The following is a 13,486-nucleotide window of genomic DNA, read 5'->3' on the forward strand; positions in this document are numbered from 1 at the left end:
ATTTATATATATAATATTTACACGTAAACAAATTAATTGAATTATGACTGTCTGATTGATTGATTTACAATATGTTGATATACATTAATTAATTATCGAAAAAGAAATCAAATAAAAATGGAGAGAGAATTTTTGTAATAAAATGTGATAATGCTTCCGTGCAAATATTTAGTAACTTTTGTGTCCTAATTTCGTAATTTATTAAATTTACGAATATTTGATTAATTAAATGTGTAAAGTCAGGATTGATATTGGTATCTTTTGTTTATTATAAAATAACCATTAACAAATAAACATTTTGATGTACAGGGAAAGGTAATCACTTGTCTAATTGATTAGCAAAATGTTAGTATGGATTAATAATAAATTTTGAAAAATATAAATAAAAATAGACAGAGTATAAGAGAGTAGATACAATTTGGTTGGCTCGATGCGACTTAAAGTTTCGCTGTGATTCACGAGCAAGGCACATAAGCTAAGCTATCCTCCCTATAAGGCTTCGTTTAGCAGTTAGAAACTAGAAAGAGTAGGAGAAGGTGGAGGAGGAGGAGGTGGCAGAGAAGCTAGACGAGAAGGTGGAAGAGAAAGAGGTGGAGGAGAAGAGACTAGACGAATTCTTCAACGAAATGATCGATAGAAAAGTCTTGGTTATCGTTTAAATATACGCCACGCGACGAATGATCCATCGATCTGCTTAAATGTTACGGATATGATCATGTCAACCATCTGTCTTATTTTTTATTTCTTATAATCAACTTAAATCGCATTTATGCACCTATGAATTAATCCTTTCGATCGATTTCCTATTAAAACTGATGCAAAACACTTTAAAAGTGTTTAATTAACATTAAACGTATATCTTTAACTTTGAATAAAAAATTCTGCACTCACATTCGTATAATAGTTTAATTAACATTGATTGTACGTTTAATTTCAAATGAAACATTTCTCCATTTATTCATTGAATTTGATTAAATATTTCACAATTACACATATTATTTTATTTATTATTCAAATAAGTATCTGATTGATTATATTATTCAGTTTTGAAACGTAGAATTTTTATTAAACACCAGTTAATGTGTAAATTTGTTGGTATAGATTTACCTATCATTAGGTATAGTGTTAATGATGTTTTAATATTATATGTTCGATGGATGAGTAAGACGCAAGCTAGTTATGAGGTAACCTTTGATTCTGATTCCTCGTACATACACCTACTGTCTTGTTGCCTGGAGGCCAATATCGAGGACGATCATAACTTTCCTGAATTGTAGGTGTTTCCACTTTATATATAAAAGAATTTATTATATTTAATATTAATCCTTTACAGACGAACGATTCATAAACATTTACATTTGTTCAATAGAAACCATCAATGTGGTCGATTAACTCATACAATGCATTCAGTTTATTATGGCATAATATTTGAAAATTAAATTAATATTTAACCATTTATAGATCAAAGTAATTAATTTTATTTAAAAAATTGTATTATTGTAGCACTTAATATTAATACGATCGAATATAATAATTCTATATTATTTAACAATTTAAATTTAAAATAATAAAAACAAAAGTAAACTGGACTATTTTGCTGCATCTCATCAAAGTTCATTGGAGATTTTAACGATGTTTATATGTTTTCTAAAGAAAATGTTTAATCTAATCGACAGTTTCAACATCGATCGAGGGATCTCTCGTTACAAACAAGATTATCCGTGAGCGTTCTTGGTTCTCCTTTCGGCAACACGAGTAGGATTATTTAACTTGGGCGTATTTATATAATCCATATATGCAGTCTGTCTTTCATGAGTCATAGATGTTCTATAAAATTATATTAACTCACGTATTTGCCTGGAGTTGTATTTTTTGTTTACGATCGACATTTATTTTCTCTCGGAGTAAAGCTCGCAGCGATTAGCTCCTTAGATGGATATTTCTAATTAACATCGAACTGAATCCAGCTATCGACGTTGTTTTTCTCTTTACCAATGTACTCGAAACAAAATAGGATTTTAGAACAACGTCGACTATTTTTTTTTTGGATACAGTTTTAAATTTACACGAATCGAATTCGAACATTTACTATTATGTATAATAAAACGTCATTGATCCTAAGTATGAAAAAATGTTCTTTTAAAAAAAAACGAAACTAATTTGCGAATAATCAAATAAAAAGAAATTTTATCTTTTCCCCCATATTTTGATAAATATTGCAGAAAAATAAGAAAATAATCTTGAATTTCTAAATATAGGGATTAAACATAGTGTTAATGAAAGATATATCTTATCATGGAGAAATTTCTCTTCGGTGGGTGTCCAAAGGCTTAAATTCCTATGTCATAGAATCGTTAATTAATGGGCATTGAATTAATCCTTCTAGGATGAAAGCCTGCACGTATTCAAAGTCTCTATTTAGAGAGAATCGAGTGGTAAAGCTTGAGGGTATTCTAAGTCTGGATTGTGTCGAGTTTAAAGAGGTTTGCAAGTACACTGATGTACTCACTATGTTCAAAGACATTTCACGATTAGTTGAAGTTATTGCGTTCAATGAAGTCACCAATGTACGAGGTTGTTTTTAACCAACTATTATAATACTATTTGTTTTTTCTTTCACACTTCGTTAGATACTAGGAGGATCATAAAAAAGTTAATTTATATTTTTCTCGTGGGCGGTATCGACTCATATGATTCATTTTCTTCTTTTTTTCATCTTTACGTAATGAATCGAATAAAACACACACACGCACACATACACATTCACATCATGTGCATCGTAGTTGACAACAACGCATAGGAAAGAAGTCGTTGATTAAAAAAAACTTTTGATGTTTCCTCCCGTCCGTAGTATCTCGACGGTAATTTGCAATTATTAAACTTCAAGTTTTCACATTTATTACATAAACTTCTTTTTTCCACGACTCTTTGATTTTAGAGTCTCCGACACCTATGGTAATACGGCAATTATACTTATACTCATTCGAGCATCGATTTTTCTTCTCTTCTTTAATTGAAATCAATTCAAATCGAAAATTTTTGATTAAATTCTGTCAGTATATTCATTTCTAATTCAGTATATTTTAAACTATATCAATTAGATGCTCATTACATTATCTCGTATGTAAGATATATCAGGAACGTTAGATTAATTCGCTGTCAATTCTTCTCCCTTAGAAACGTTTCTATTATAAGAATTATGCTAATTATCTATCTGATAATTGACGACTGACATTTTCATATGCGAGTATTTTGAGATCATCTTCGAACGTACATTTTCATAAAGTTAAATTCTGTTCCAATTCTACCCTAAATTCGATTCTTCTAAATCTAATTCCTTTTGTTTCGAACAAAATGAAAGTGATGTAATGTTAAACGTATATCTACCAGCGTAACAAGATTATATACTAAATATAACTTACGCTTGTTAGCAAACATTTACCTTTGGATATGAATTTAAAATCCTTTTCGTAAAGGAAATACAAAAAAAAAAAATAAAGTATATATACTTACGAGAACATAACTTCAAAGTTACACGATCAACTTTTCACGAGTTCATTTTCTTTTATATTACATTTTCTGATCATCCAAAGTTGAGCATAGAATTTTGTTTCCTTAAGTTCGAGAAGATGTTAACAAAACACACTTTCATTTCTCTCTTTTTTTTTTTTAAGAGAAAAAAGAAGACACGAATAAAATATTTAATTAATTTGATGTTTCAAATTCCCAAATCTTTATGAATAATTCTAATTATAAATTTTGATTCTTTTTTCCCTTTTGCGAGAGGTGCACAGCTTCGGAGGTAAATTCTTTAAATTCCCTTAGGCAGAACTGGTTTATTCGCACGAACGACACTAGTTTATCCTATTTTTAACGTTTTCATCTTAGGGAAAAGCAATTTTCGGAGTCACGTCTAGCGTTATTCGATCTCTAACCGAATGAAGTCATGGCACGGAGTATCCAAGCCTTTGTGGATTCGACCATGTCGCGAAGGATCGGTTCTACTTCACTCGACTATTCGGATCGTAGAAATGGGGTCATCTACAACATATCGCAGTCTGATGGAATACCTAATTTTATTGTAATTATGATAACTGGTCATAGTGTATGATCAGGGACGGTTAGGCTCGTTAGGATCGACTAATGTATTCATCCTAATGACATACAATTTCGTTTCCTAAATGAAACAACATTTCTTATTACTTTAATTCATTTTGTACCTATTTAATTTATATTATCTCTAATAAAATGAAACAATAAATAAATTAATTTATTTTTATGATTCCTCGAGAATAAGAAAAATATTAAAGTTGGTAAAACAGAAATCGAGTTTGAGTTATTAGCGTATGAGAAGTTCTTTGATTGTCCCACAGATTTCGCTAGTAGATGATGTCTGACTAAACGTAGTTCTATTCTACTTACATAAAAGGAAACGTTGATTTGTCAAAAGTAGATGATACTTTATATTAGCTAATAAGAAATCTTTAGTTTTATTACATTTGTCGGATTACGACTTTATTGCGTGTCTTCTTTCTCTCGGAAATAAAACTTGAGTATTTGTCGAAAAGTTTTTACCTTTGGTTTAGTAGCAAGCAATTCATTTGACTAACTGGAACACTCAAAGTTCTGTAGAAACAATGATCTCTCCATTATGATTAAGAAGTTTAATCCATGTAAATACAGTCCTTTTCAGAAATAACTTCGACGAAGTCAGTTTGTAAATAAGAAAAAAACCGATAAGGAAAAAGAAAATGGGAAAAAAAGAAATGAGAGAGAACGAGTATATAATCTCAAGAAAATTGAATAGAAAGGATGGAAATGATATTCGAAGCTTGCTTCGAGAGTAGAAAGTATTATTTATTAAATACCTCCGTATCGATCTCGTACGTGATTATTCAAAGAGACCGGGAATTAAAGTTTTTTCGTTAAGCAACAAGGCATTTATCTTCGATTCGAAATTAATACGTTTCTTGATCGGTTAGAGAGCATAAAAATACACACTGAGTTATAGGAGTATTTGTACTTCCATTGTTAATATTAAACAATCGATATTTACTTTTAATACGATGTTTTTGAAGTTATATATACAGAAATATATTTTATGATTATGATATTATTATATAGATTGAGTCACTGCAGAAATGAGGGGATGGGAATCAAAGTGATCTGTCATGAAAGTGTAACTTTTTAAGATATAGAAGAATTTAGTATCACAAGTGTTGTGAAAAATCCAAATATTTGATTTTTTAATGTTGATGAACAATATTATTTAAAATTGACAAAGGGTGGAAAGCCGTTTACAAATGCTCATGTAACTCATCGTATGTATATAACGAGTTTTCACAAGTTGAAGAAAAATTTATTCGTAAATTCCGATATATATTGTTTTACGGGATTTTGAGTTGGTCGTTAATTCGCGTAAGTCTTGTAGTCGAAATTTCATCCCCACTTCCCCCATTTTTTTATTTCTAGGGGTTTTTTCATTTTCCCGTAGAAATGTTAAGCGCGTAACCGTGAAAAACGCAAGGCAGATCCTTTGTACCGAGAATATTTCATTTGATCGCATCCTTTCTTCCTATGCGTTGGTACAGGTCCGTTGTGATGGAGAGCTTTGCAACGTTAACGCTTCTCTGCATTGCACCTGTTTCGAAGCCGATCTCTCTAGCAAAGCTCGTCGATGGCGAACAATGTGCCGAGCGTTCAGTTTTTTTTTCTTTTTTCTCTTTTCTTTTTTTTTTTTCCGTCGAATTCGATACGTGCGCAAATGTATCCGATACCGTGAGTCTCGCTATGCTTTCGAATCATGGAATCATGTACCGTACAGCTTCAATATATTGATTTCGATCCTTTTCTCAAAATGTACCATGAATGTGAAATAATTTACTAAAGTATTGAAGAAAAAAAAAATAACAAAATAAAATAAAATAATCGCATGTATTTCGTAAATTTTCAAGAACCCTTGCATGCACACTTCGTTAAGTATTTTTAATTGTCGAAGAATTTGAGAAAGGAAAAATAATGATTGTTGAATTTCGTTCCATATATAAAAAAAAAGAAAAAAAAAAAAAAAAAAGAAAAAAAATCGTTATTAGCGCGATTATTATTTCCGAGTAGGTGATTTTGGAAGAAATCCAAGAATGCACGGGAGAGCTGACTTAACTTTCTGCATTTGAGCGATGGGTAACGGTTGGTGCGAGCGAGAAACGGGGAAATAGGAAATTCGTGCCGAAAATGACACCGAGAGGCGAAAGCTACTACAGTCGTTCCTGTTCCTGAAGTATCCACGAATATATAAATATATATGAGAAGGCACATCATGGATATTGCAGATTATGCGAATGTATGTACTTTTACATACCTGTACACCTATATACAATACGTATATATATATATATATATACAGGGTAAGGCATTTAAAACAGGGTACTAGAATAAGTTGATTGCTTATTGCTGATAGAACAAAATGTCTCGGATGAAACTTACTTGAATTTAAGAATAATATGATCCTATATTAATAGATTCTTCGTATCAGAACGTGTAAAGAACAATCAATTGCATTTTTTCAAATGAAATGAAATATATTCTTACATACCATCCGATTGGATGCTTTTTTTATTATTTTTTTACATAGAACATAAAAATATAATACGTAACATAGTAAATGCGTTAGATCGAATTGAAGTAGGTTTCATCCTACACACATTTTGGTTCTCTCTACTAATAGTAATCGAGTTATTCAGGGTGGGTTGTTTTAAATGCCTCACCTGGTATATATATTTGATATATGTAACACATGTATAGGTGAAATCCTCATCGTTCCGCTTCTAGTCGTTATAGGGTAGTAGTTTTGGTGCGCAGACTATTCGCTACTTTCTATAGTAGTCCCCTAGTCATAGTCGTAGTTGTAATCGTAGTCGTAGTAGTGTAATGTAGGAGTAGTAGTTGTAGGTAGTGTAGGGTCCAACTCTCTAGCGTGCGTCCGTGCGCGCAATATTACGTGTCGCTTTTTCAAACTCAAACGGAAAAGTTCCTTTTCAATGCACTCCTCTTTCTTCCCTAGGACCCTTTCTATATGGACGAACGACGTTGTCGATCCTCCCGTTGCTACTACTACTACTACTAGTGCTACTACTACACATTTGTTGAAGTGAGAGAGAAAAACACAGAAAAAAAGAGAGAGAGAGAGAGAGTCATTCGATGAGAATCGATGCTCAACGATTATCTCGATTCTACGCGGGTCACGAGCGAGATTGAAGTCTTTCTTTATATTATATGATGTCACGAATACTATCATGCGTATATACATTTATATATATATATACATATCCGTAGGTGAACCTTTCGAAGCCCTTTCAAAGCCGATGTATTGCACTATCGGACAATGAACTACGAGGAACTCTCGTCATGAAATATGAAATGAAAGTTTGAACATGGACGACTTCGGATTCGGTCATATCCTTTAGTATATAATTTATATATATATATCGTTTAAACTATTTCGCGAAGTAGAAATAGCTTTTCTTCAAAATTTAAATTAAACGACCCCACATACGCGATTTTAAGGAAGTTGAAAAGAATTTTTAAATCCTCTTTCACAATTTTTTAATCATTAATTTGTTGCTTCCCTTTTTTTTCTTTTCAAATAAAACAGAGAATTAAATAAATGATTTTTGATCACCAAAGGGATATAAAGTCTTGAATAAAAGAAACGAATAGTTCGGTGTTTGTGAGTAGTCTTGTATAACGTTGTGGACTGCATTAAGATGATTTCATGGAGTGGTTCGTGTCAAGGGTATTACGAGGTGCCCACTTCGTTTGAAATCTTCTTCAGTACAGTCTTTAGTCGTGTTTAATATATAATCCGTCTCGTAATACGCTTACCTAATCTCGGGACTAGCAGAGACATTTTCATGGTAAATTAAATATCTTTCTCTCATTTTTTTTTCTTTATCTTTATTTTTCATTCATTCAATTATTTCTTAAATGCGAACGTTGTAACATTATTTTCACAAAACTATCATATATGATTCTAATGGAGTAAATTATTTTTTAAATTTGATCATATGTACAGAACATGTGGGTTCTAATTCGGAGATGCTGATTATACATTTAAAAGTAATGAAAAGCATTTAGGCTCTATTTGTTGTCGTTTATAAGACAATTGGACACTTTTGAAAAAAGTGGTGTAAGCTTGATAACATATACAATTAGCACCCTTAATCCTACAATATGTCCCACATGTTTTCTTACACCCTGTACCGCAATTTTGTCTTCGTCAAGAAATTCGGTAGTTGCCTGAAAGATAAACCAAAGTAATCGAAAACAATGGTAGATTATTTGGAAGAAAAAGTACTAAAATTGTTAAAAAGTTCCCGAATTAATTGCTACATCTAATAAAATTGTTTTAAGTCGATTTTTGATAAAAAAAAATGTATGATTCTGGTCAAGTAAGTTTTTTTTGAATTATTTTTATTGAAGAGGCAAAGTAAGTACCTGGATCTCATTCATCTTTATTTGAATTTAGACGTTCGTCAAGAGAAAATATAAAAGATAGATAGACAGATATAATGTTACGTAGTGATTCTGGCTCGTTTACATACAAAAGTAATCAAACGCGATACCGAATATGGATATGAACTTTATCTCTGGCTTCTCTGCGCCCTACGTACGCTTTTTTGCCGAAGGTCTTTCCTTTTTTCCTTTTCTTCTCTCTCTCTCTCTCTCTCTCCCTCTCTTTTTTCCATACTTTCTTCTTTTTTGTCCATTGCAAGGAAAAATCGACGGCGAACAACTGGACCCGTTCGATCGATCCACCGTTTCAATTGAATTACATCGCTTCGAAGTGCACCGGTGTGTAACAAATAGGTACGCGAAAAGTTTCACGTGATGAACAAAACGAGGCTGTCTGTGTGTATCTCTCTGACTGTCTATGTATAAATGTACACGTATATCTGTATGTGTGTGTGTTTATATGAGAGAGAAAGAAGGAAAGACAGAAAGAGAGAGAAAGAAAAAGATTGGTTTGGTCCTTAACAATGTATTCTTTGGTAGTGGTGTTACAACGGTTAACTAGCGATGGACTCGACAATGAATACATCGAATCGTTTTTGCTATAGTGAATTTTCCTCGTCAAAACGTTTTCAAATTTCCATATTTTTCTCGATTTGTCGTTACCACCCCGTAGGTCGAATTTTCTCAAGCAATTCATATTTTGTCTTAAAATAATTTTTGTGACCATGCTAAGATTTTTTTAACACTTACGTTTTGTGTTTTGTAGAATTTTTATAATAATTTCAAGTTAAAAACTGTCAACATCCCTTAAAATCTTATTTTGTTAATCGTTTGTTTTGTACTACTGCGAAAAAATATGGCAGGTAAAACTTGGCGAAAGGTTTCGGTTTTGGGGAAATCTTTGTAAGAATTTTTTTAGGTTGTTATACTTTTCCAATCATTTTTTGGTTGCTATTGAAGTAAAAGAAAAATGGAAACGTTCAGTAAGTGCAAAAAAGGTGACAAATATATCAAATACTTGACTGTTCGTTGGCCTTTTCATTTTTTTCTTTCCTCTTTTTTTTTTTTTTTTTTTTTGTTATCCTGGGGTAACACTCGGCATTCGTTTATACGGACGATCCCCTATAAACCTCGATCGATTTGATTCTTCCGGTTCCTCGAGTTCCGCTGTGCATGCCGCACTGCTTCGGACGTGGGCGTCGTGGCTTGAAATTAAACGAGGAAATATATTTTGCAATGGACCTTTCTCTCTTTCTCTTTTTCTTTTTCTTTCTCTCTTTTTACCATTCCGTTTCTCTTGCAAGGGAAGAACTGTTCCGTGATTCGAGTTTCCTTAGCTTTCTGTGGGACTTTGTTGCCACCGAGTTATAAAGCGCAGTGTGTCCTATTTTATTGATATAATATTATACAGAGTGAGCTAATAAGAATTATTATCGTATCAGAAACTATTTCAATTATTTAAGTTTTTATTTTAAGAAACGCATCGGATTAATTGAATTTAATTTTTATATATCCTAAAAAGAATTTATTTTTAATCATTTTTTCAACATGAATGCATTTGCTTGCCAGTAAAAGGGTGAATCAAAACATAAGTTAAATGATTTTTATTTAAAAAAAAAAAAATGTATGCATCTTTCTGAAGCATCATTTTAAAATTTTATATAACTCTTTCACTGTTAACATTTTTTAATATTAATATAAAATACTATATTACGTACCAGTGCAAAGAAACATGAAAAGAATTATTATTATTTTCTATTAATAGAAAAAAATATTATAATAAATAAACAAACAATTTTGGATTTTATAAAATTCAAAGGGTTAATATTACATCTCGGTTTGTATCGATTGATACGACAAAAAGATACTAAGTTATTATCTTCTGGAGATAAATCTTTGCTTTTTGCGACGAGTGTATCTTTTTGTGATTCTAACGAGTACAATTTTCCTTTCTCGACTGAGAAAGGGAAAGAGAAAGAGAAAGAGAGAAAGAGAAAGAAAACGAGATTGACAGATATTATATTTGCTTTCCTTATCTTCTTTGTCGTCTTCTTATAATAAGAAAGAAACAAATAAATAAACATTACGTTTGTACTATCTTATTCTTTATTATATTTGCTATCCGGAGAGAAGAAATTTGATATTAATTATTTATTCAAAGAGGTTTTATTATTGAAAAATTTTGAAACGAGCTTTTCTCCAATGAAATTGGTTAAAGTAAGCATCCAATTAATTATGACGATATTCCTTTAATTAACCGCAACTATTAACGTCGACTTAGAAGCGAGAATAGGATTAACGAGAACGTTTGCTATTCCAGACACCTCTGTATTACTTTATCGTAGCAATAAACCTAATTAATGCTACTATTAATCTTTGTGATTTTAATAATGGCATCTTCGAAGAAACCAAGTAGTTTTTTCCGATAAGATCGCGATTATTATCTATCGCTAGGGCTTTCTTTACGAGCATTAACTATTCCTTTTTACATGCGTTATTTAATGCACTCCACTTGGAAATGGCGTGTCGCGATTATTACATAGCTTTTTATTTAAATTTACTTACGTATTATATCTACGTTTGCGCATTGCCTACTTTAAGTCGGTGTGGTAATATTGAAAAATTATAATGAAATGTTTTATCTTGATTCTTAAAGAGCTTGTATTATTTTTATTTTAAAATTAATAGCAACTATTATTATTACGTCTATGTAAATAGTGCCATTAACGCTACCACAGACATAGAAAATTAGTTTAAATAAAATATGAAAATAACATTTGGTCAGAATAAAATACGAGGATGGGTTAAAAAGTTTTGAGATTAAGTGAAAAATAAAAGTAAATTGGTTTCTCTGTTAAAAAATAGTTGTTTCTATGTTAAGTTTACAAATTTTCAATCCTTTCACGTATTTCTTTTGCTACAAGTTTGTTATAAATGATATGTATAAATTGAACTAAATTCACTCTGATGCCAGATAATATTTTTATTATCAATGAAGGATTTGTATTTTTTAAATATTATAATATATCGATAGTAAAATATTTTGTGGAAGTTTATCAAACTGTTAGAGTTAATATTACGTGGATGGATTGAAAAGTTTTGAGTTTATTTTTTTCTAAAGGTTTTGAGAGAGATTACACCGAAGAATAAAAGCGAGTGCCTGTAAAAAATATTATTTTTCGACTCGAAACTTTTTCTTTTATGATTAATTTATAAACTAGAAAATTGAATCGTATATTCTAGGTCACTTAATTAAGAAATATTTAGTTTAGTTTATAAGGAAGCGTGAAATCATTGAGGAAGTTCATTAACATACTTCGCATGAGGTATTTTCGATAAAAAGGGTTGAGAATAAATTAAAACCATTTCGGAAAGCGTTTCTAAGAGGAAGCAGAGGGACGATTAATAAATCAACATTTAGGAGCATAACCAGCGAGACGGTACAAATCGAAAATTGGATTCGGTCGGGTTTAAAACGAAAGCACTTTAGTACTCGGCTGTCGTATCAATTTATACGTTGTCGAAATCGTACCAATTTCTGGACTTGCTGAGTCAATTTTCTGCATGATATCAAACGCGAAATATATAAAATATTGACATTTTCATCGTCTTGATGCGACGTATTTCGAACGTATTGAAGTCTTTAGATTTTCCATTTCCGCGTCTCGCGTTTCTAAGGAGCACGAACGAACAAACGAGAACAGGAAAGAAAGAGAAAGAGAAAGATGACGTAGAATCGAGTCTCGCTTCATTTCGCAGTTCGACAGACCGCGGAATTTCTTAGGCTGCAATTTCTCGAACGCGCGGTATTATACCTACCACTCTTATTTCTTTCTATCTTTCCTCCGATTTTTTATTTCTTCTTTTTCTTTTTTAACTTTATTTCCATCCCTTTTCTCTTCTCCGCTCCCCCTCCTCAGTGGTTTTTATCGAAAAGTAATAATTTCCTCGGACGATCTCTCGTCGTAGCTCCTTTTCTACGCGGGACGACGCTGTCACAGCCATTCTCGCTAACAAATCGAATACGATTACCGCCTTTGATCGATCGATCATTCCTTTCGGTTCGAGCCGTCCTTAAAACTCAAAAAAACTTTTACCAATTCGACGTTTTCATTTGAATCAACGAAATTAGATATGCGTTCCCGTCTCGTTTGTTATGTACCAAAAATTGACGAATAATTAAAAATGTAATAAAATAATTAATATAGAAAAATAGATAAAATAGAAAATAAAAGACAACGAAATGGAAGAAAATTGTATTTAGCATAGAAAAAGGTACAGACAGAAATCTACCTAAGCCCGTTTAATTTTCCAGCGCGTGTGTTCCAGCTTGAAGCGTACCGTACCGCATAGTACCACTTTGATTCATTAAATTTTCTCGCTGTGACGTCCGGCACGCGCACCGTAAATAAATCGACCCGTTATCGAGCTTTAAATTTAAGAGAACAAGATAGAAACGATTTTTCCTCGATTTATTTCAATAAATCTCGACTTCGAGGCAACCCCTTTTTCCGAACGAAATATCATTTTCAATTCAAAATCCTGATAACAATGATGAGGAAACTACATTCAACTAAATCTACGAACGTTTTCAAAACCTATGATATATAGAATATTCGAAATAAACTATATAGAAAGATTGAAGACAGTATAAATAGAACAAAATTATGAATTATAGCTGAAAAAGATCATCAGTTCATCGTTTAAATACGAACATCGATAATATCATCTAATTGATGATATATAATTAATAATCTATAAGACGGGAATATAAAATATTACTTTGATCCTTTCGTCATATTCATTCGCTGGAATAGAAATGCACAAAAGTTAAAAGTTATAAGATAAATATAAAAAGATGAGATAAAATTAGGACATTGGTGGATTTTATAATTGTCTACATTATCTAATTAATGATATTTAATATTTGATCGACGAGAAGAGAATATAAAATATTACTTGTATCCTTTTGTTC

The sequence above is a fragment of the Polistes canadensis genome, unplaced genomic scaffold (genome assembly GCF_001313835.1).
Source record: "Polistes canadensis isolate GaletaPanama2010 unplaced genomic scaffold, ASM131383v1 scaffold_391, whole genome shotgun sequence".
In the NCBI taxonomy this organism is placed as follows: domain Eukaryota; kingdom Metazoa; phylum Arthropoda; class Insecta; order Hymenoptera; family Vespidae; genus Polistes; species Polistes canadensis.